The 25,271-nt window shown below is 39.0% G+C and overlaps 1 non-coding gene across 1 annotated transcript; it reads right to left on the bottom strand.

The window, feature by feature from the left end:
* Nucleotides 1-356: 356 nt before the first annotated feature.
* LOC114886251 lies at nt 357-491 on the bottom strand. Its single transcript, XR_003791261.1, has one exon. It is a non-coding gene; the product is annotated as a small nucleolar RNA SNORA70 (small nucleolar RNA).
* Between the last annotated feature and the right edge of the window lie 24,780 nt (nt 492-25,271).

The following is a 25,271-nucleotide window of genomic DNA, read 5'->3' as shown; positions in this document are numbered from 1 at the left end:
GAGTGCAGGGCGCGCCATTTGTCCAGGGGGCCACGATTAGGGATGTACTTGACCCCACAGCCATCTGGGATGAGCTGCTTTTCTGCCACCATGTTTTCAAATTCATCTGCATTAAACTTAGTAAATCCCTACTTCTTGGAGATGTGGATCTTCTGGCGGCCAGGGAACTTGAACTTGGCCCTGCGGAGGGCCTCAATCACATGCTCCTTGTTTTGCAGCTTGGTGCGGATGGACATTATGACCTGGCCAATGTGGACCCTGGCCACTGCGCCCTGGGGCTTTCCAAAGGCACCGCGCATACCTGTCTGGAGCCTAGACTGGGGACAGCATGTCAGTCATTAATGTCCGCTGGAAAGGGCTGTCTCCAAGGTCCCTTAGGGCAACCCACACGGGCAACAGGCCGCACACACTACCGAGGAGGCTGCTGTTTGCAGCCATTGCGCACCGGGCCCCCATGGGGAAAAGAGCACAGTCGGCTTAACTGGCTGCAAATGTAAAAGACATTTTTTTTTGTAAAAGACATTTTAACTGATGTGCACAGTAATTAACCTAGTGGATAAGACGATTTTAACAGTGAAGGACAAAAGGTCTCCAGTGTTTCAATGTCTGTAATATGGTTTTATTAGTATTGTCTATGGACATAATGGGAAGCATCATTGAGACTTTAGAGAAACTATAAAAGGTGGTTATAGAGAAAGGTAGATTTTTGGGATTGGGGTCAGACCTGGGTTCTCTGATTCCCGGCTCTACCCCCTTATTAGCCATTTGAGTCTCTTGACTTTTGTGAGTCTCCAAACTTCTGTTACTTCACAGAATTGTTTACTTTACAGATTTATCATGAATCCAAAGAGGTATAATTCATACCAGAGGTTTTTTTTCTGTGCCGTGCGGCTTTCGGGATCTCAGTTCCCCAACCAAGGATTGAACCTGGGCCACGGCAGTGAAAGCCTGGAATCCTAACCACTAGGCCACCAGGGAACTCCCATATATCAAAGTTTTAAAAACAGTTTATTACCTGGGAAAGGTAGATCCTGTGGGTCAAACTTCTTATACTACAATTAAATTAGCTTTGGGATAGTCTAGGTGATTTTGCCAGCACCTAATCTAGTTACTGTGAAGCTACTAAGTTAACCTAAGTACTGGAAGGATGACAGCACCTACATGATCTATTGCTGTTTAATAAAATTACCAAAAATGTAATGGCTTAAGAGAAATTGATCTCAGTTTCCATCTAGGTGCAGTGTGGCTGGGTCCTTTGCTCAGGGTCTCACAAGGCTGCAACAGGTGTCAACTCGGTTGCATTCTCATGAGGTGACTTGGGAATAATTCACCCCAAATTCACTTGGGTTGTTGGCAGAATTCATTCCCTGTGGCTGTAGGATGGAGAGCCCAGACTACTGGCTGGAGGGCCCCCTTAGTTCCTTACCACTTGGGGTCTCCCAACATGGCACTCACGGTACCCAGCCAGCAGGTCTCCAGAGCCAGTCACCTAACAAGACAGTTGTCCTGTCCACACTCAAGTTACACAGTGAACACAAGAGGTGGTGTGTGGAGACCGTAGAGTTTTGTCTGCCATAGCACCTCTTTTTCTTACGTGAACCACTTGAAACTGGGCCTCTTTGTCCTAAAATACAAGCATTTGGGTGTAGCAAGTAAAAAGAAAAATAGTTCCCCTATTATGAAATACCTACTGTGGTGGGCTTGGCACCTGTAAACACTGTTCAAACAACCTTGCAAAGTGAAAAAACGAAACAACCTGTTTACAGGTAGTCAGTGAAGGGGTGCAAGGGGGGCCATATAACTTAAATAAAATCAGCTTTCCTGATTCCAAAGCCTGTGCTCTTCAAACTGGACCCTGTCCCTGCTATAGCAATGGTGCCTTCTTAACCTGCATTTTGGGTGGTCACCTGGGTCTCTTCCGAAGGATGAAAATGAGGGGCAAGTTTTACCCTTGTGAAGAGGTTGACCTTTGTCTAAATCAGTTAATCAAATGTTGTTAATTTTGATGTTGAAAGTACATATTATATACTGTCTTTTTGTGGAGAAAATAGTCTCCAGGAGGTTTAGTTGAAACAAAGGAATCTTCTAAAAATAAATGAAGGTAGCCAGAACTAACTGCTTGCTCTGTAGTAAAGAATGGAGGATACCGAGGGAGCCTCTTGATTGACCGTCCCTAGAGCAGTTTCCCAATCGCCCAGATTTAGCATTATGCTGGCCTGGCAGTCAGTTTTGTGTGATGTTCAGTGGACTGGGAAGGGAGGAGAAAGCCCAACTGGATCAAAGTTAGATAATTTCACAGGCTCATGTTCTCAAAGAAAGGGATCTGAGCGTTCTAACAATTTCTCGGGCTATGGAGTTTGGTTACTTATTGTGGTCATGAGAATGCTTTAGGTTTCAAATATCTTGCACCCTGGTTAGAAACTGCTTGTTATTGTATGTCGAGTAGGGGCTTCTTAGACATGCTTAGTTGCAGGCTTCAGTGTAAAAGAGCTTAATCTTTCAGTTTAGAGAGACCAAAAAGATTTTTGGCAAAGCCTGCCCTTTGTCTCAGTGTCTGAAAGTGGGGGAAATAATTTACTCTGTTTGAGAACTTCAATTCTCTACACTTCCGTAGCTTACATTAACTTTAACATTGTCCAGGTATTGTTTTTTTGTAACTGCAAGGAGAGTGGTTGTTTTATGTTTATACTTACCTCTCAGGAATTAAGACAGAGGTCTCAAGATTCTTCAGCAAGTCACTGGTAGAGTTAAAATAGGAACCTAAACAGTTATGGGTTTTTTTGAAGGTAACAGGTGTGTTCTTTGCTTCCAATCACCTTTACAGTCCACTCCAGTGTTGATTTTGCCCCCAACACTCCAAGGGTCACTGATGGCTTTCTCATGGGGAATTCCAAAGCCCTCATTTTACTCATCCAGCCTCTCAATAGCACTTGATACAATTGATAGTTTCTTTTTTTGAAGCATTCTTGGCTGGTAACACTGCTGTTCCCAGGTTTCCTACTTCAGACGCTCATTGGCCCAGGGTTCATCTTCAACCCTCTTCCCAGACCATCTCCGTTCCCACGGTCCCAAATACTATCTAAAATATGCAGACATCTCCCAAGTCTCTCTCCAGAACTTTTTATTAATCAGGGTGCCAGCAGGAAATAGATGGCTTACTGACATTGGATAATTTGAGGAAAGTTTAATAAAGGAAATTTACAAAGCTATGCATATGGTGTAGGGAAACTCCAAGGGAAAGTGCAGTTCTCAGGACTGGTAACATTGGGGCTAGTAATGTTAGGGTGCTGTTACTACCCTTAGGTCTGAAGGGTTGGGGGTCGGGAGTGGTCAATGGAACCAGGAGACAGGCTATGTAAAAAAGGGTGGGGGGCTGGGGGAAGCCATAGGAATAAATATTCCTGTCACTCTCCAGATTGACCAACTCCATCATTAGTACCTTTACACATACCGTTTGTTCCCTCTGACCCATTTCCCCACTATCCTATAGCTAGGCAACACCTACTTATCCATCAGGTTTCAGCTTAGGCACCACTTGGGGAAGGCTTCCAGAGCAACCACTACCCTCCCCAACACACACACACACACACACACACACACACACACAGAATTGTATGCTAAGTAGGTTCCATGAAAGCAGGAACCATGTCTACTTTTTACTACAATAGTTCCCAGAGTCTAGTACAGTGGTTTTTAGTATATAAGTAGGAGCACAATAAATATTTATTAACTGACTGATTACAACTTTGTATTTTCACAAGTCATGATCATAGAAGAGTTGAATTTATGCTAATGGTCTTGATGAATTTCAAGAATTTAAAAAATATTTTGACTTTGAACATTTTTAAATATGCAGAAAAGTTGAAGGGATAGAACAATAGTATAACCTCTCCCTAGATCCACCAACTGTTAAATTTTACCACAAGTACTTTATCTGCTTTGCTGAATCATTTGAAAGTAAGTTATGGCAATATGACACTTCATCCCTGAATACGTAAGCATTCATCTCCTAGGAATAAGGATATTCTACATCCTTAGGTGTGCCGTTGCCACACCTGAGACGAATAGCCCAGTAATATCTAATATGATAGATCTGTGTGGAATAATTGCCCCTGTTGTCCCAATGTGTCTTTTAAAACTTTTTTCCTCATCCAGGATCTAGTCACAATTTATATGCCCATTTGGTTAATGTCTCTCCTCTTTTAATTTAATCAGTAATAGTCCTCCCTGCCTTTATTTTTTCATGACATTGAACTTCCTCAAGTATCAGAATTGGTTGTATAATGTCCTAAATCTTGGATTTTTTCTGGTTGTTTTCTTAGTAGATTTAGATTACACTTTCCGGTTGTGTGGGGCATCTCTTAGTGCATCAGTAGAGGCGCACAATGCCAAGTTGCCCCACTGTTGGTGATGTTAAGATGATCACTTGGTTAAGATGGTGACTGCCAGATCTTTCCATTTTAAAGCACATTTTTCCTTTTGTAAATGAATAATCTGTGGGCTGACACTGTGAAACTTTTTAAACACCCTTTCATTCAAGTGTTCATTGAGCACCTGTGTCCAAGACCCTACTAAGTGTTCTAAATAGTCCTTCGATGCTTGAGAAATCACGTAATCCTTAAGTCCTTTGAGAATCCTAGCTCACTAAGGTTCTTTTGCTTATTCTTGCCATTTACTTGCATTTGACTTTTATTTTCTTGATTTCCTTGTGGTTCCCATTCAGAAGTAAAGGTGTGATGGATGGGAGTAGGGTTTATGTTTGGCATGTGAGCTTATTAGCTAATATCACCGGGGCATAGATGAATAAACAATGGAATTAAAGTTAGAAGACTTGAATTCAAATCTTGGTTTTGGTATTTAATGGCTTTATGATCTCTGATAAATTTTCTCTGAGGTCTTTTCCTTCTCTGTAAAGTGGAGGAAATAATAGCAACCCGAGTTGTAGTAATAATAAAATGAGTAGGCGCACAGTGAAGGTTTGTGCCATCATTTGTTCCTTTTAGCACTGGGGTCTAAATACGGGATACAGGAGGAATGAAAACTTTTTTATTACCTGTAGTTATGGTGAACACAGCAAAGGTCGTCAACAGTTCACAGTGACACCTACCCCCTCCAAAAACAAAAACAAAAAACAAAAAACAAAAACCCTAAAGCTTTCTTAAGTTTCAGTGCTTAAAGAAGAAAATGTATTCGCTACCAGATGATTACGCTTATAGCAGCACATGAATCCCAGGACTGGGAAATTGTATAGAGGGCATGAAGCGATGCCAAATATAACTACGCTCTACAAAAGTGTGCTGAGATCCAGGGAGTGGCCAAGATAGGCTCTCAGGATGAGTTTTTTTTTTTTTTTTTTTTGCGGTCCGCGGGCCTCTCACTGTTGTGGCCTCTCCCGTTGCGGAGCACAGGCTCCGGACGCGCAGGCTCAGCGGCCATGGCTCACGGGCCCAGCCGCTCCGCGGCATGTGGGATCTTCCTGGACCAGGGCACGAACCTGTGTGCCCTGCATCGGCAGGCGGACTCTCAACCACTGCGCCACCAGGGAAGCCCCTCAGGATGATTTCTGAAGGGTAAAGTTTGGCTGAGCTATAACAGTACGGTGGAACCAATTCATAAAACATGCTGAAATAGTACAACATACCTCTTAGCCTCAAGGCCTAAATCTCCAGTTTAAGCCAGGCCAGTTGCCTGCTTCGGCCAGCCTAGCCTCCTGGAACAACTCCAAGGGCGCACCATTCACATCCAACAGAAATGGTGTCCCTTCCACCCCTCCCCCTCCCCGGCCTCCCCCCACTCCCGCGTTATGCTAGCACTGAAGATAACGGCAGTGGAGTGCACGAATTCAGGGATGCTTTTGGCTCTAGCAGCTTGAGATTCTGCTTCCTAAACTCCATGAGACAGAGTTCAGGTCTCTTTGTAATGTTTTCCTTCTTTCTCAAATAAACCAGTGATGAGGGATGCAGTGGGGATATCTTTGGCCGTTTCTAGAGCATCCTGGAGATATCAGTCTGTCAATTGTTAAAATAAGGAACCTGTCATAATTAAAAATTCTAATTTTCATTTTCTTCTGAAGAACTTAAACCATTTCATTATTGAGGAGGCTGACATCTAGAACTACCAGGAAAAACTAAGCCCTTTGCTAGTTTTAACCAGCAGCTTTTTTATCTTGGCTACGAAGCTTCCCTTATCATATGGTACTATATGAATGTCCACAAGGTGGTGTTAGTCACACAAAATACTCTCAGAATGTTTTAGGCTCATCCAGTTTAGCGCGCTCATTTACAGATGGAGAAACTTACCTAATGATCACCTAGCTCATTAGTTGCGGAGCTAAAACTGGAGCTAATCCCTTGTTGAATCCACAGTCAGCCAAACGGTTATTTTAGCTTAAATGTAAGTCTTAGAAACATATTTAAAACATCTGGAGAATCTATTTCTATTTCCTTTTGACAAAGATAAGTTTACTCTTTGTTAAGAACTAAAAGCCAACCTTTACTGCTTTCTGCAGTTAATTTTAAATTATCACAAAAGAGAAAGAAAGCATACTTGTGTTTTCCTTCTCCAAATTCCCTATCCCAGAAGACTGCCATTGTGATAAACACATGCTACTGGGGAGTCAATTCTTGAATATCGCAGATACTGTGGCTGTAGTCCTAAAGGATTAGGACAGCCTGGATGTCTGTCCAGTGTACGTTTGGAGATTAAGCTGTTGCCATACAACTGAGACCAGAAGTTACCAAGCCCTCCCTAGAGCCTCTGATTGATCTTGTTGTTAAGGCAGCATGCTCCCACTGTCTGTACAGGTGTGGTTTCCAAGCAGTGTGCAACGCTGGTCCTTTGGGGTATACAAAATAACTTCTATTTTTTCTCATTCTTTTTGTCTCCTCCTTTTTTATTGAAGTATAGTTGACACATAACATTGTATTAGTTTCAGGTGTACAACAATGATTTGTTATGTGTATACATTGTGAAATGATCACCACAGTAAGTCTATAGTTAACATCCATCACTGACATATTGTTACAGATTTTTTTTCTTGTGATAACTTTTAAGATCTATTTTCCTTCTATGTTTTTATGTTTTTTAAGGTACATAATATTAGCACAGTGTTACATGTGCATATATATATGTATGGAAGAAACGTATTAGGAGTATATACTCATTTTACTTTTTTAATAATTGGAGAGAGATCAGAAAGGTTTGGAGAGAGTTGCATACTTTTCTATATGTGTATTACATGTCAATAAGAAGTTTACTTTTAAAATATTTGAAGTTCATTGCTCTAGTTACCACATAGTGATGGAGGGTTAGGGGTAGGAGCTGTTTGTTTTCAAGTCCAAGAGATTATTTTGGTGAAATACTAGAGAAAATGGTTTATGGACCTTTCCTAAATTTGATGGGGAAGGAGGAATGACAGTTGCCAGAGCTGGTTTATATTACATGCTTATCAAATGGTTTCCTCTCCCGCGGTGTAATATTTCCTCTCCCCTGCCTTTATCACCAAGAGTGGAGTGTTTTTCAGAATGGCATATCCTCCCTTGGGACTAAAGTTATTAAGTGTGCCTTGTCATTGGTGGAAAGAAAAAAAAAGCCTGGCTTTACCTGGGGATTTCTAGTTTCTTCCTTTGCCTCCCATTCAACTGGATACCCACAATTCCTAGCCCCTAATTATTTTTTCTTAATCATATTGAAACTCCATAGAAAATAGAAATGACCGCACTGGCTTATTAGTCTCTACATTTGCCAAACAACTGAAGGCACTGAAATGGGCCAAGAGAGATAAAATTATGTGCAAGCCTTTTTAAGGGAGGTTGAGAGTGGAGGGTAGAAAATCAGTTATTTAGATTTAGTAGTTGTAAAATGAAGCTCCACAGCTACCCAACATGACAGGTAATGAAGAATATGAGGAAGTAGTAGAAAGAGGTTCTTTTGGAAGAGAATCAAGTCAGAACATTTTGAGAGAAATTATTAGTGGGTGGTAGAAACTAAGAAAACTTGTTTCAGGGAAAACGAATGTGATTCCATAATTTAGCAATAAAATAATAGATGTTGCAAAGTGTCAGAAATTTATTTATTCAATCATCTATTTAGTTAATTCATTTATTTATTTTTGTGGTACGCGGGCCTCTCACCGCTGTGGCCTCTCCCGTTGCGGAGCACAGGCTCCGGACGCGCAGGCTCAGCGGCCGTGGCTCACGGGCCCAGTCACTCCGCGGCACGTGGGATCTTCCCGGACTGGAGCACAAACTCGTGTCCCCTGCATCGGCAGGCGGACTCTAAACCACTGCGCCACCAGGGAAGCCCTATTTGGTTAATTTTGAGTTCTTATTCCACACCAGCTGCGGAACGAGGCACTGAGAAAATTATAATGGACTACACACTACCCCTGCTCTCAAGTGTCTCATAGTCTTGGAAAATAGTAAGAAATGCTTAGACAGGGGTAAGCACTGGTGCCACGTTAGCACACGGAACAGCCCCACTGGTTTAGGGGAAGGTATTAAGTGACCATTTATTGAGCATTTTGTGCCAGGCACTGTGCTAACAAACACTTTAAAAATCACATTGGCTTTTAACAGCTACTCTACTTTTAAAACTAGAGTTTTTAACAAACTCTAGAGTTGTCTTCATTTTACAGATGAGAAAATAGAGGCTCAGAAAGACCAATAGTAAGAAAAAATTTTGATGCCAATACCAAAAATTCTGTAGAATTTTTGTAGATTTAAGTAGAAATATGAGAAAATAAAAATAATTTGAAAAGTATTAAAGATAAAAGAAACAATTCAGCCACTAAAATTTAAGCTTCCCTGGGTACATTTACTTTCAAACTTTTCATTGAAGTGTAACACAAAAGGCTAGGGCACTATGGTAAATGTACAGCTGGATGAATTTTAGTAACTGAGCACACCTATGTAACTTGCATCCAATGTAAGAAACACAACATTGCCAGTTTTCTAGAAGACCCTCCTATCCCTACCTCCCATGTCCCTTCCTAGTCACTACTTTCCCCTGACTTCTAACAATATAGAATTTTACCTGTTTTTTTTACTTTATATAAATGTAATTATATAGCATGTACTCTTTTCTTTTTTAACATCTTTATTGCAGTATAATTGCTTTACAATGGTGTGTTAGTTTCTGCTTTATAACAAAGTGAATCAGTTATACATATATATATGTTCCCATATCTCCTCCCTCTCACGTCTCCCTCCCTCCCACCCTCCCTATCCCACCCATCCAGGTGGTCACAAAGCACTGAGCTGATCTCCCTGTGCTATGTGGCTGCTTCCCACTAGCTATCTGTTCTACATTTGGTAGTGTATATATGTCCATGCCACTCTCTCATTTTAGCATGTACTCTTTTCTGTCTGGCTTTTTTTGTTGTTGTTTTGCTAGCTCTGTGAGATTCAGCTATATTGTTGCACATAGTTTTAGATCATTCATTCTCCTTACTATATAATATTTCATCATGTGAATGTACCATACATTTCATAGATATTTGGGTAGCTTCAATGAACATTTTAGTACATGTCTTCTGGTGAACATATAGATGCATTTCGGTTGGTTATATACTAGGAGATGTGTATGTTCAGTTTTAGGAGATGTTGGCAAATGATTTTTTAAGTGCTTTTACCATTTTGTACTCCACCACCAAAGAGCTCAGAAAAGCAGCATTGCTTGGGACTTATAGAATATAAAGTGAAACTGCAAAGTATGCTCTACAGAAAATACTGCCCACTTGACTCTTACTGTAGTGCATACTCCCAGTATCAGCTGTGCCAGGCAGCTTGGAGAACCAAGCTGCTTAATTTTTGACTCATCTGAGGGAGAGAGATTTTAGACCTCAAATATCTTCAAACCCCACATTTTAGTTATTTATTTTTTTCACATTGTGGGAGAACTCAGTTACTACTTGGTTAGATACAGGTCTCTTCTTTTATTGATTAAAATTTAATACATATTAGATGAATAAGTTCACACGATTTTCCTTGACAGTGACTATTATACTCACGTTACGTAGGATGCAATGGGTGCATTAACCATGACCTTCTTTACCCGAGAACAAATAACCATAGTTAAGAAGCCAAAATTTCTGGCTTTAAAAACATGTATTCTTGTTGTAAAGCCTTGGTCTTTTGTCTTCCACTCCAGATCCTGGTGTCTAGGTCCTGCTCTTTCCCAGTTGTGGTTTATGTTCCACTGCTACACAAACAGTTTTCTAAGTCTGTAGATGGTGGAAGACTTAAGGAGGTTTTTTTCTTTATAGCTTTATCAGCACTAATGAAATACTGGCAGGGAGAAGAGATGGGAGCTTCCATTCTTTCTATTTTGTAGCTCCAAGGAAAGGAAGTTTAGGGAAAGAGCGGTAATACACATTTGGAGGATTAGAGGATAAAAGAAAGTCTATTTTCTTAGATGAACAAGGGTTGATAGTCATAAATGGTTTCTGCAGGTTCTCATGTTTGTGAAGAGCCTGTGTATCCACTCACTCCTCCATGCCATCTCCTCATGTACCGTCTTTAAAAAGAGATGAAACTTGCCCATAGTGATCTAGAAGTTAAGGTCCCAAATGAATTCTCACAGTGATGGTTCTGACAGGCACCAAACAAAAGTAATTAAGATAGTAGAGGTAGCAGACAAATAGCAATAGAAAATGAGTTAGGCAGTGATCCAATAATTTCTTATTGTTGATTTTAGTCCTTTGCTCATAAAGAAAATTAACATAATGTTTTATTCGAGAGTGCACTCTTGCTTCTTTTATCTTCATTGATGATGGAACTATCACTGGAATTAGAAATCCAAATTCTGTGTTCAAAACTAAAGCATTGTATGTCTAGGAATCTATCCAATGTAAGTGACTAAGATTGTATGTAAGACTTAGCTACATGAAAGAATGAATTTCAACCCTTACCTTATACCTTATAAAAAAATTAACTCAAAATGGATCAAAGACCTAAATGTAAGAGCTAAAACTATAAAACTCTTAGAAGGAAACATAGATATAAATCCTCATGGTCTTGGATTTGGCAACAGTTTCTTAAATATGACACCAAAAGCACAAGCAACTGAAGAAAATAATAGATAAATTGGACTTCATCAAAATTAAAAACTTTTGTGCATTAAATGACACAGTCAAGAAAGTGAAAAGACAACTCATGGAATGGGAGAAAGTATTTGCAAGTAACATATCTGATAAGGGCATAGTATCCAGAATATATAAAGAACCCTTACAACCAACAATAAAAAGACAAACAGCCCAATTAAAAAATGGGCAAAGGATTTGAATAGACCTTCTTCAAAGAAGATATATAAACAACCAGTAAGCACATGAAAAATGTTCAACTTCAATAGTCATTAGGGAAATGTAAATCAAAACCACAATGAAATACCATTTCATACCTACTAAGATAGTGATACTACTAATTTTTAAAAAGGAACATAACAACTGTTGGGGAAGATATGGAGAAATTAGAACCTTTACACACTGCTGGCGGGGATGTAAAATGGCATAGCCACTGTGGAAAACAGATGGGTGGCTCCTCAAAAAGTTAAACATAGAGTTACCACCTAACCCAGCAATTCCACTTCTAGGTATAAACCCAAGAGAACTGAAAACATATGCAAAAACTTGTACAAAAATATTCATAGCATCACTATTCGTAATATGTCAAAAGGTAGAAACAACCTAAATGTCCATCATCTGATAAATGGATAAATAAAATTTGGTGTATTCATATGATTGAACATTATTCAGTCATAAAAAGGAATGAAGGGACTTCCCTGGTGGCACGGTGGTTAAGAATCTGCCTGCCAATGCAGAGGACATGGGTTCAAGCCCTGATCTGGGAAGATCCCACATGCCGCGGAGCAACTAAGCCTGTGCGCCACAACTACTGAGCCTGTGCTCTAGAACCCGCGAGCCACTACTACTGAGCCCGCGTATTGCAATACTGAAGCCTGCATGCCTAGAGCCCGTGCTCCACAACGGGAGAGGCCACCGCAATGAGAAGCCCGTGCACCGCAGTGAAGAGTAGCCCCTGCTCACTGCAACTAGAGAAAAGCCCACGTGCAGCAATGAAGACCCAATACAGCCAAAAATAAATAAATAAAATTTAAAAAACAGGAATGAAGTATTGATACATGCTACAACATGGATGAATCTTGAAAACATTTTGATAAGTGAAAGAAGCCAGACCCAAAAAGCCACACATTGTATAATTCCATTTATATAAAATGTCCAGGATAGGTAAACACATAGCGACAGAAAGTAGATCAGTAGTTGCCAGGGGGTTGGGGGCGGCAACTGGGAGTGATTGTTAAGAGCATGGGGTTTCTTTTTGAGGTGATGGAAATGTTTTAGAATTAGATACTTGCACAACCTTGTGACTATACTAAAAACTTCTGAATTGTACACTTTAAAATAGTTAAAATGGTAAATTTTGTTTTGTGAATTTTATCTCAAAAAATTTGGCTGCAAGGGTATTCACTAAATTCCTAGCTTTTATATAAAGAAAAAGAAGGAAAAGAAAAATGTTAAATGTTCAACTATGGGGTGTTCTTTGAATGAATTGGACTAGAGCCATAAATTTGTAGAAATTAATTTATTAATGTGAAAAGATGTTCATGATCTTGAGTAAAGAAAAAAGTTATAAAATAATATTTAAGGAATGATTCTATATTTTGAAAAAACAACAAAAAGAAAACCAAAATACACTAGAGAGTGAGAGACTGGAAGGGTTTACACTACCATGTTAGAGAGCTCTGTGTGGCAGTTTTCTTCCTCTTTCTGCCTGCTAGTATTCTCTGGTTTTTCCACAATTCCCTTCATTCCCATAATAGATTATGATCAAAGAATCGGCTAAGATGTAGGAATTCTGAAGACTTGGGCCACCTTGACTCTCTGGCTTGCCCAAAAGCTGGGTTTTCCTCAGAGTCAGAAAAACATGAAAATTGAAGGGGAAGGAGAAAGTTCTCCAGTTAATAAAGAAATTGTTTTAGAAAATGTCATTAGGCAAATGGTACCTATAACTGCTAGACTGCCTGCTGCTTGATAGTTTCCCCTGGGCCTTCATATCCCCCTGGTGAAGGAGGTAAAAAAGACCAGTGTGTTGGCAATAAAATTGTTATGGCAGCACCAGGGAGTGCTACTGTAATTATGGGGCTCCGAGCACTTTCCTGCAATTCCAGTTTTCAGATGTTTAAAACTATGTTGTAAACTCTTCATCCACGATGAAACTTAGCACCTTTGACTACTGCTGCCCAGAGATTTAATTTTTAAAAACAACAACACCTTTTGATTGGGGAGAAAAGAAAAATAAGACTAAATATTTCTGGAACTTGGAATGTATTCTGTCACATCATTTTGCTTTTTAAAACGAAAACTTTTACATTATAGTCTTTTTGTATACTCAGCAGGTTTAAAAACAATGTAAAACACTTAATATTTTAAAAAAGCCTTTTAAGATGCATTGACAAAAGTTGAACATTTCTAAAAACTCCAATAAATTATAAAGAAATGTTTACTTATCGGCCACAAGGAAAATAGGGGACATTTACTAGCTCTTTACTAGTTGTGTAACTTTGGGAAATTTATATAACCTCTGTGCTTCGTTTTCCTTTCTAAAAAACGGGAATCATGATAAAACCCACCTCTTCGTGACAGCCATGAGGTACAGCAATCAGATCTGCCTTCAAGAAAGGATTTGTGGGCTTCCCTGGTGGCGCAGTGGTTGAGAGTCCGCCTGCCGATGCAGGGCACACGAATTCGTGTCCCGGTCCGGGAAGATCCCACGTGCCGTGGAGCAGCTAGGCCCGTGAGCCATGGCCGCTGAGCCTGCACGTCCGGAGCCTGTGCTCCGCACCGGGAGAGGCCACAACAGTGAGAGGCCCGCGTACCGCAAAAAAAAAAACAAAAAAAAACCTTGCTCTTGAACTCTAAGGAGTGTTAGCACCTTCAGGATCTAGCTCAGATTTCTGAGGTAGATCATGATCTGGGGCAGCCCCCGGCCAGTGGTTGAGCTCAGTGGGGTACGGGCGTAGTCATTGCAGCCCAAGATGAGACTCCTCTAAAGGGAAACATTGCTCCAGAGTTCCTGATGGCCAAGACTTTGTCAGACTGCAGCGCGGTCTGAGGCTCACCCGTCCCAGCCTGCTGACTCTTTAACGTGTCAGATCTGCTGTGTGGTCTGAAGACCCTGTGCCAATCCTGATTTTCCAGACTTTTATCTTCCACAGGCGTCGTCCCCCAATAAACCTTTTTCATTCCTAACTCCATCTGCTTCCCAGAAAACCCAACTGACACGCTCAGATTTGTTATAAGACTTACGTGTGATAGTACATGATAAATCCTAGTCAATGCCTAGCACACAGTAAGCCCTCAATAAATGTTTAATATTACTAGCATTACATAACTGATTTTAAAATTAGTTTTTATTTTTGGTCACTACTATTTTCTCATTTATTCTTGATTTGGTTTCCACCATCCTTTTCTATTGGCATATAAATATAAGATTGCATATACACTAATTTTTTTAAATAAAAGTTTTATCATTGCTGTTCTGTGAAGAGAAAAATTTAAACAAATATTGACTAGTATTTGGCAAAAACTTAAATTAAAGAGAAGAAGATAAGATGTGCATGACGTGAAGATAATAGATTATGAGGACAGATATTTTTATTTAATATTTAAACAATGTTATATGGCATATTCTTTTAACCACTCACCTGTTCCACCCCTGCCTCGTAAGAATTCTCTGTCAGCATTTAGAAGATTCTTTTTTTTTTTTGCTGTACACGGGCCTCTCACCATTGTGGCCTCTCCCGTTGCGGAGCACAGGCTCCGGACGCGCAGGCTCAGTGGTCATGGCCCACGGGCCCAGCTGCTCCGCGGCACGTGGGATCTTCCCGGACCGCTGCACGAACCCGTGTCCCCTGCATCGGCAGGCAGACCCTCAACCACTGCGCCACCAGGGCAGCCCAAGAAGATTCTTTTTAAAAAAATTTTATATTGGAGTATAGTTGATTAACAATGTTGTGTTAGTTTCAAGTGTACAGGAGTGATTATTCAGTTATACATATATATGTATCTATCCTTTTTCAAATTCTTTTCCCATTTAGATTATTACAGAGTATTGAGCAGGGTTCCCTGTGCTATACAGTAGGTCCTCGTTGGTTATCTATTTTAAATATAGCAGTGTGTACATGTCGATCCCAAACTCCCAATCTATCTATCCATCTCCTCCACCCCTCCCCCCGGAAACCATAAGTTCATTCTCTAAGTTTGTGAGTCTGTTTCTGTTTTGTAAATAAGTTCATTTGTATCATTCTTTTAGATTCTGCATATAAGTGATATCATATGATATTTGTCTTTCTCTGTCTGACTTACTTAGTATGATAACCTCCAGGTCCAACCATGTTGCCACAATGGCATTATTTCATTCTTTTAAATGGCTGAGTAATATTCTATTGTATATATGTACCATATCTTCTTTATCCATTCATCTGTTTGATGGAGATTTAGGTTGCTTCCATGTCTTGGCTATTGTAAACAGCACTGCAGTGAACACTGGGGTGCATGTATCCCTTCGGACCATGTTTTTCTCTGGATATATGCCCAGGAGTGGGATTGCTGAATCATGCGGTAGCTCTCTTTTTAGTTTCTTATGGAACTTCCATACCGTTCTGCATAATGGCTGTACCAATTTACATTCCCACCAACAGTGTAGGAAGGTTCCCTCTTCTCCACACCCTCTCCAGCATTTATTGTTTGTAGACTTTTTGATGTTGGCCATTCTGACTGGTGTGAGGTGATATTTCATTGTAGTCTTGATTTGCATTTCTCTAATAATTAGCGATGTTGAGCATCTTTTCATGTACCTCTTGGCCATCAGTATGTCTTCTTTGGAGAAATGTCTATTTAGATCTTCTGTCCAATTTTTGATTGGGTTGTATGTTTTTTTGATATTGAACTGCATGAGCTGTTTGTAAATTTTGGAGACTAATCCCTTGTTGGTAACATTGTTTGTAAATATTTTCTCCCATTCTGTGGGTTGTCTTTTTGTTTTGTTTATGGTTTCCTTGGCTAAAAGTTTTTGGGTTTAATTAGTTCTCACTTGTTTATTTTTGTTTTTATTTCCACTACTCTAGGAGATGGATCAAAAAAGATTTTGCTGCAATTTATGTCAGAGAATGTTCTGCCTATATTTTCCTCTAAGAGTTTCAGAGTATCCAGTCTTACATTTAGGTCTTTAATCCATTTTGAGTTTATTTTTGTGTATGGTGTTAAAGAATGTTCTAATTTCATTTTTTCACATGTAGCTGTCCAATTTTCCCAGCACCATTTATTGAAGAGACTGTCTTTCCTGCATTGTATATTCTTGCCTCCTTTGTCATAGATTAATTGACCATAGGTGCTTGGGTTTATTTCTGGGCTTTCTATCCTGTTCCATTGATCTATATTTCTGTTTTTGTGCCAGTACCATACTGTTTGGATGACTATAGCTTTGTAGTAGAATGAAATCAGGCAGCCTGATTCCTCCAGCTCCTTTTGTCTTTCTCAAGATTGCTTTGGCTATTCGGGGTCTTTTGTGTCTCCATACAAATTTTAAGATTTTTTGTTCTAGTTCTGTGAAAAATGCCATTGGTAATTTGATAGGGATTGCATTGTATCTGTAGATTGCCTTCGGTAGTATAGTCATTTTGACAATATTGATTCTTCCAACCCAAGAACCTGGTATATGTTTCCATCTGTTTGTGTCATCTTTGATTTCTTTCATCAGCATCTTATAGTTTTCAGAGTACAGGCCTTTTGTCTCCTTAGGTAGGTTTATTCTTAGGTATTCTATTCTTTTTGATGTGATGGTAAATGGGACTGTTTCTTGAATTTCTCTTTCTGAACTTTTGTTGTTAGTGTATAGAAATGCAGCAGATTTCTGTGTATTAATTTTGTATCTTCAACTTTACCAAATTCATTGATGAACTCTAGTAGTTTTCTGGTAACATCTTTAGTATTTTCTATGTATAGTACTGTGTCATCTGCAAACAATGACAGTTTTACTTCTTCTTTTCCAATTTGGATTCCCTTTATTTCTCTTTCTTCTCTGATTCCCATAGCTAGGACTTCCAAAACTATGTTGAATAAAAGTGGCGAGAGTGGACATCCTTGTCTTGTTCTTGATCTTAGAGGAAATGTTTTCAGCTTTTCACCATTGAGTATGATGTTAGCTGTAGGTTTGTCATATATGGCCTTTATTATGTTGAGGTATGTTCCCTCTATGCCCACTTTCTGGAGAGCTTTTTTTTAAAATCATAAATGGGTGTTGAGTTTTGTTAAAAGCTTTTTCTGCATCTATCTCCATATGGTTTTTATTCTTCAATTTTTTGATGTGGTGTATCACACTGATTGATTTGCAGATCTTGAAAAATCCTTGCATCTCTGGGATAAATCCCACTTGATCATGGTGTATTGATCCTTTTAAAGTATTGTTGGATTCGGTTTGCTAGTACTATGTTAAGGATTGTTTTAAGAAGATTCTTAAGTCTGTAGCCTAAATCCAATTTTTGCTAGGCTAGGCATTTTATTTTTTAATTCCCCAGAAGATTTTCCAGAACTACTATCTTCATTAGTTTGCCCAATTAAAATTTGGGCTTCCTCAACTTTTATATTTTTATAAGAGATTAGATTGGCTAGATTTTTCTATGTCATTCCCAAACTCATTGACCATTTATTTGAAGACTTTTTAAAATTGAATTATAGTCAATTTACACTATTGTGTTAGTTTCAGGTGACTCATATATATATATATATATATCTCAGATTATTTTTTATGATAGGTTATTAAAAAACATTGAATAGAGTTCCCTGTGCTATACAGTAAATCCTTGTTGCATACCTATTTTATACAGAATAGTTTTTTTTTTTTTTTTTTCCCCTTTGGCCATGCTGCATGGCTTGTGGGATCTTAGTTCCCTGACCAGGGACTAAACCCAGGCCATGGCAGTGAAAGTGCCAAGTCCTAATCACTGGATTGCCAGGGAATTCCCTATGTACAGTAGTTTGTATCTGTTAATCTCAAACTCCTAATTTATCCCTCCCCCACTTCCCCTTTGGTAACCATAAGCTTGTTTTCTATGTCTGTGCATCTGTTTCTGTTTTGTATATAGATTCATTTGTATTGTTTTAAAAATTCCACATATATGTGATATCATATAATATTTTTCTTTCTTTGTCTGACTTCACGTAGTATGATATTCCTAGGTTTATCCATGATGTTGCAAATGGCAATATTTTATATATATATATATATATATATATATATATATATATATATATATGTATGTATATCTCATCTTCTAAAACCAATTCTCTGTTGATGGGCACTTGAATTGTTTCTGTGCCTTAGCTATTGTAAATAGTTCTGTTATGAACATTGGGGTGCATGTATCTTTTCAAATTAGAGTTTTCATCTTTTCCAGATAAAAGCCCAGAAATGGGATTGTTGGATCATATGGTAGCTCTAGTTTTAGTTATTTAAGGAACCTCCATACTGTTTTCCATAGTGACACCAATTTACATTCTCACTAACAGTGTAGGAGGGTTCCCTTTTCTCCACACCCCCTCCAGCATTTATTATTTGTAGACATTTTGATAATAGCCATTCTGACCTGTGTGAGGTGATATGTCATTGTGGTTTTGATTTACATTTCTCTAATAATTAGCAATGTTGAGCATCTTTGCATATGCCTATTAGCCATCTCTGTGTCTTCTTTGAAGAAATGTCTACTTAGGTCTTCTGCCCATTTTTTGATTGGGTTTTTTGTTTTTTTGATACTGAGTTGTATGAGCTGCTTGTATATTTTGGATATTAACCCCTGTTGGTCACATCATTTGCAAATATTTTCTCCCATTCTCAGGGTTGTCTTTTTGTTTTGTTTATGGTTTCCTTTGCTTGCACAAGCTTTTAAGCTTAATTAGGTTCCATTTATTTATTTTTGCTTTTATTTCTTGTGCTTTGGGAGACTGATCTAAGAAAATATTGCTACAAGTTATGTTGGAGAATATTTTGGCTATGCTATCTTCTAGGAGTTTTATGGTGTCATGTCTTATATTTAGTTCTTTAAACCATTTTTAGTTTGTTTTTGTATATGGTGTGAGTGAGTATTCTTATATCACTGATTTACATGTAGCTGTCCAGCTTTCCCAACACCACTGGCTAAAGAAACTGTTTTTTCTGCATTGTATATTCTTTCCTCCTTTGTTGTAGATTGACTGTGGGTGTGTAGTTTTATTTCTAGGCTCTCTATTTTGTTCCATTGATCTATATGTCTGCTTTTGTGCCAATACCATGCTGTTTTGATTACTGTAGCATGGTTAGAAGTCTGGAAGGGTTATACTTCCAGCTTTGTTCTTTTTCCTCAGGATTGTTTTGGAAATTCTGGGTCTTTTGTGTTTCCGTATAAATTTTAGGATTATTTGTTCTAGTTTGTGAAAAATGTCATGGGTAATTTGATAGGAATCTATTAAATTAAATCTTAAAACTTAGATTAAATCTGTAGATTGCTTTTAGTGGTATGGCTATTTTAATGATCCTAATTCTTCCAATTGAAGAGCATGTATATCTTTCCATTTCTTTGAATCATCTTCAATTTCCTTTATCAATGTTTTATCGTTTTCAGTGAATAGGTCTTTCACTTCCTTGGTTAAGTTTATTCCTAGGTTTTTTTTCTTTGGTACGTGGGCCTCTCACTGCTGTGGCCTCTCCCATTGCGGAGCACAGGCTCCGGACACACAGGCTCAGCAGCCATGGCTCATGGGCCCAGCCGCTCTGCGGCATGTAGGATCTTCCCAGACCAGGGCATGAACCCGTGTCCCCTGCATCGGCAGGTGGACTCTCAACCACTGCGCCACCAGGGAAGCCCCTAGGTATTTTTTTAAATGCAATTTTAAATGAGATTTTTTTTTACTTTCTCTTTCTGATATTTCATTGTTAGTGTAAAGAAATGCAACAGATTTCTGTGTATTGATCTTGTATCCTGCTACCTTGCTGAATTCATTTATTAGTTCTATGGTTTTTGTGTGCAGTACATAGATTAAAAAACAATAAAAATTTTGTGAAAGGGATTATAACTACAATTAACAGCAAAAGGATGAAAATGAAGATGTAAAGTAGGACATCAAAATCACAAAATGTGGGGGAGAGGAGTAAAAAAATGTAGATCTTTAGAATGTGAACTTATATGACTATCAGTCTAAAGCAAGTACATGTAGTTACAGGTTAACATACTTGAAAACCAGGGTAATGACATATCAAAAACATACAGTAGATTCACAAAAACCAAAAAGAAAGTAACTCAAACATAATACAAAAGAAAACCAGTAAACCATGAAAGGAAAAACGAAGAGAAGAAATGAACAAAGAAGAACTACAAAATCACCTGGAAAACAAGATTTAAAAAGGACAGTAAGTACATACTTATCAGTAATTACATTAAATGTCAGTGGACTAAATGCTCTGATCAAAAGACACAGAGTGGCAGATTGGATAAAAAACCAAGAACCTACAATGTGCTGCCTACAGGAGACTCACTTTAGGGCAAAAGACACACATAGATTGAAACTGAGGGATGGAAAAAGATATTTCATGCAAATGGAAAGGACAAGAAAACGGGTGTAACAATACTCATACTAAACAAAATAGACTCTACAACAAAGTCCATAAAGAAAGACAAAGAAGGGGACCAATTATATATAATTATACAATAATAAGGGGACCAATACAAGAAGGGGATATTACACTCATTAATATGTATTCATGGGACTTCCCTGGTGGCTCAGTGGTTAAGAATCTGCCTGCCTATGCAGGGGAAATGGGTTCACTCCCTGGTCCAGGAAGATCCCACATGCCGCGGAGCAACTAAGCTTGTGTGCCACAACTGTTGGGCCTGCGCTCTAGAGCCCATGAGCCACAACTACTGAGCCTGCATGCCACAACTACTGAAGCCCACACACCTAGAGCCCATGCTCCGCAATGATAGAAGCCACCACAATGAGAAGCCTGTGCACCACAACGAAGAGTAGCCCCTGCTTGCCACAACTAAAGAAAGCCCATGCACAGCAATGAACATCCAATGCAGCCAAAAAAATAAATAAACAAATCCCATTAAGAAAAACATATATTCACCCAATATAGGAGTGCCTAAATATGTAAAACAAATGCTAACATACATAAAGGGAGAAATTGACAGGAATACAATAATAGTAGGAGAAGTTGACACCCCACTAACATCCATGGACAGATCTTTCAGACAGAAAATCAGTAAGGCAACAGAGATCCTAAATGACACAATAGAGCAGTTGAACTTAATTGATATCTACAGGACATTACATCCAAAAAACACAGAATACACATTCTTTTAAGCCCACATGGACGATTCTCTAGGATAGACCACATTCTAAGTCACAAAACAAGCCTCAATAAATATGAGAAGATAGAAATTATTTCAAGCATCTTTTCTGGCCATAACAGTATGAAACTAGAAATTAACCACAGGAAGAAAATGGGGAAAATAACAAACAGATGGAGACTGAACAACATTGTACTAAAAGAACAGTGGGTCAACAATGAAATCAAAGAAGAAGTCAGAAAATACCTCAAAGAAAATAGATTAAAAAAATAAAGAAAATACGTCAAGACAACAAAATGAAAACACAATCTTACAAAGTCTATGGGATGCAGCAAAAGCAGTTCTGAAAAGGAAGTTAATAGTGATACAGGCCTTCCTCAAGAAAAAAGAAAAACTCAGCTAAAGAACCTAATCTACCACTTGAAAGAATTAGAAAAAGAAGAAAGAAAAAACAAAATTCAAAGTCAGCAGAAGGGAGGAAATAATAAAGATCAGAGAGGAAATAAATAAAATAGAGATCAAAAAAACAATAGAAAAGATCAGTAAAACCAAGAGCTGGTTTCTTGAAAGGATAAACAAAATTGACAAACCTCTAGCCAGTGTCACCAAGAGGAGAAAAGAGAGGACCCAAATAAACAAAATAAGAATTGAAAGAGGAGAAATAACAACAGAGACCACAGAAATACAAAAAAACCATAAGAGAATAGTACAGTCATATGCCAACAAATTGGACAACCTAGAAGAAATGAACAAGTTTCTAGAAGCATACATCCTGCCAAAGTTAAATCAAGTTGAAACAGATAATTTTTTTAACATCTTTATTGCAGTATAATTGCTTTACAATGGTGTGTTAGTTTCTGCTTTATAACAAAGTGAATCAATTATACATATACATATGTTCCCATATCTCTTCCCTCTTGCGTCTCCCTCCCTCCCACCCTCCCTATCCCACCCCTCTAGGTGGTCACAAACCTCTGAGCTGATTTCCCTGTGCTATGTGGCTGCTTCCCACTAGCAATCTATTTTATGTTTGGTAGTGTTATATATGTCCATGCCTCTCTCTCACTTTGTCACAGCTTACCCTTCCCCCTCTCCATATCCTCAAGTCCATTCTCTAGTAGGTCTGTGTCTTTATTCCCATCTTACCCCTAGGTTCTTCATGACCTTTTTTTTTTCTTAGATTCCATATATATGTGTTAGCATACAGTATTTGTTTTTCTCTTTCTGACTTACTTCACTCTGCATGACAGACTCTAGGTCCATCCACCTCACTACAGATATCTCAATTTCGTTTCTTTTTATGGCTGAGTAATATTCCATTGTATATACGTGCCATATCTTATTTATCCATTCATCCAATGATGGACACTTACGTTGCTTTCATGTCCTGGCTATTGTGAATAGAGTTGCAATGAACATTTTGGTACATGACTCTTTCTGAATTATGGTTTTCTCAGGGTATATGCCCAGTAGTGGGATTGCTGGGTCGTATGGTAGTTCTATTTTTAGTCTTTTAAGGAACCTCCATACTGTTCTCCATAGTGGCTGTATCAATTTACATTCCCACCAACAGTGCAAGAGTGTTCCCTTTTCTCCACACCCTCTCCAGCATTTATTGGAAACAGATAGTTTGAACAAACCGATCACTAGAAGTGAAATAGAAACTGTAATTTAAAAAACTCCTTGCAAACCAAAGTCCAGGACCAGATGGCTTCACTGCCAAACATACAAAGAACTTACACCTATCCTTCTCAAATGATTCCAAAACTTTGAAGAGGAGGGAATACTTACAAATTCATTCTATGAAGCCACCATCACCATGATACCAAAACGAGACAGACACTACCAAAAAAAAATTACAGACCAATATATTTGAAGTCATTTAAAAAATATTTTCTGTGTCATGATTCCTATTATTATCCAGACTGGAAGCACCTACTGGATACTGATGGATGGAGCAGCTACCAGAGATTTTAGAAATCTTTTGTGCTTTTTGGTAAATCCAACACAAAAGGAGCAATGCAAAGTCCACTGCTTGACCACCATGAATGTAGGCATTAAAGTCTGTTCCTTTGTGATGGTGGAACACACTTTACAAGTAAGATTCACCAGAGAACTTGGTGAGGCAGGTTTTTGCCCTGAACATCCTTGGTAACTAGTTGGAATGTAAGAAAATGCAACTTTGTCAAAAATATCTTTCCAAAAATATAACCCTGAATACTGTCAGGTACATTCTGGCTCCTTGAGTCTCTGTGACTAATATTAACCATGGCTGGCATTTTCCCATCGTGTCAATCTAAACGGAGTGTCATCTGTTTTATTCTTGCCTCTTTTTTGTTTGAATGTTTTTTCTATAAGGTGCTAGTTCTTCCTTGCCATGGTGGTTACTGATCAGAGAAGCAAAGTCAGCTTATTTCTTAGTCAAAGAGTAATGGGCGAGGACTTCCCCGGTGGCGCAGTGGTTAAGAATCCACCTGCCAATGCAGGGGACACGGGTTCCAGCCCTGGTCCGGGAAGATCCCACATGCCAGGGAGCAGCTAAGCCTGTGCACCACAACTACTGAGCCTGCGCTCTAGAGCCCCCCTGAGCCCGTGCTCCGCAACAAGAGAAGCCACCTCAATGAGAAGCCTGCGCACCGAACGGAAGAGTAGCCCCTGGTCGCTGCAACTAGAGAAAGCTCTCCCGCAGCAACAAAGACCCAACTCAGCCAAAAATAAATAAATTTATCAAAAGAAAAAAAGAGTGATGGGCGAGTAAAATTTACCATCAGTCTACAGAAAAGACACAGCACTCTAAGCTTCTTAAGGGCAGTTATTGTTGTACATCAAATTGTATTTTCTACAATTCCTAGCATTATTGTTGTGCACATTATAGTTTCTGAAAATAAATTTAGAGAGTGTGTTAAAATATATGTGTATGTATAAATTGTGGAGTGAGCCATAGTAGTTTATTAATTTTTATGTGGTTATTATAAGGTTAAATGAAATATACACACACACAAAACTGGGTTTGATTATTGCTTTATTTTTGCGGAACGCGGGCCTCTCACTGCTGTGGCTTCTCCCGTTGCGGGGCACAGACTCCGGACGCGCAGGCTCAGCGGCCATGGCTCACGGGCCCAGCCGCTCCGCGGCATGTGGGATCTTCCCGGACTGGGGCATGAACCCGTGTGCCCTGCATCGGCAGGCGGACTCTCAACCACTGCGCCACCAGGGAAGCCCGTGGGTTTGATTATTTTTAACATGGTACCCTCCTGGCTCTTTCAGTATTGTCTGGTTTATAACTCTTAGGGAATCTTCAGCTTTGTTAACCAAAGGTATTTAGAATGTTGGTGAAATGTTGCCTTTAGCTACTAGCACTGTCAAAGATGCAGTTTGCTTTGCAGAGAGGTGAACATCTGTTCTCTGGGGGAACTAGAGGCTGGTCAGGGACAAGACAATAGGAACTGATGGCCTCTCAATAAACTCTGTAATAAGGAACACATTCCCTATCCCTTGAAGCATTCAAGCCCAAACTAATTGATCACTTATTAGAATCCTGAAGAGGTGATTTGTATGAAAACAGGACAGGAGGAGAAGACTGCTAAGACTCCTTCTGTATGAAGAACTGTCTTTGAGAATTAGATTCATAAAATTAGTAATGTTTAATGCTTCATCAAGGTCATTCTTAAGTAAAACTGACTTTTTTTTTTTGCCAGTACCTGGCAGAGAAGAGAACAATGGCTATTAGTATAGGTTAGTGTCACTGCCTTGACTTGGGTTAAGGTGCCAGCAGTTTTCCCCACCATTGTTTTTTCCACCATCAGTGCAAATGTCAACAGAGTGAAAAAGTCTTACTTTCATTATGAAAACAGAATCATTTTAAAATCCAG

This window comes from Monodon monoceros, unplaced genomic scaffold (genome assembly GCF_005190385.1).
Source record: "Monodon monoceros isolate NGI ecotype Baffin Bay Population unplaced genomic scaffold, NGI_Narwhal_1 Super_Scaffold_6, whole genome shotgun sequence".
NCBI lineage: Eukaryota > Metazoa > Chordata > Mammalia > Artiodactyla > Monodontidae > Monodon > Monodon monoceros.
This window is presented reverse-complemented; position numbering and strand designations above follow the sequence as displayed.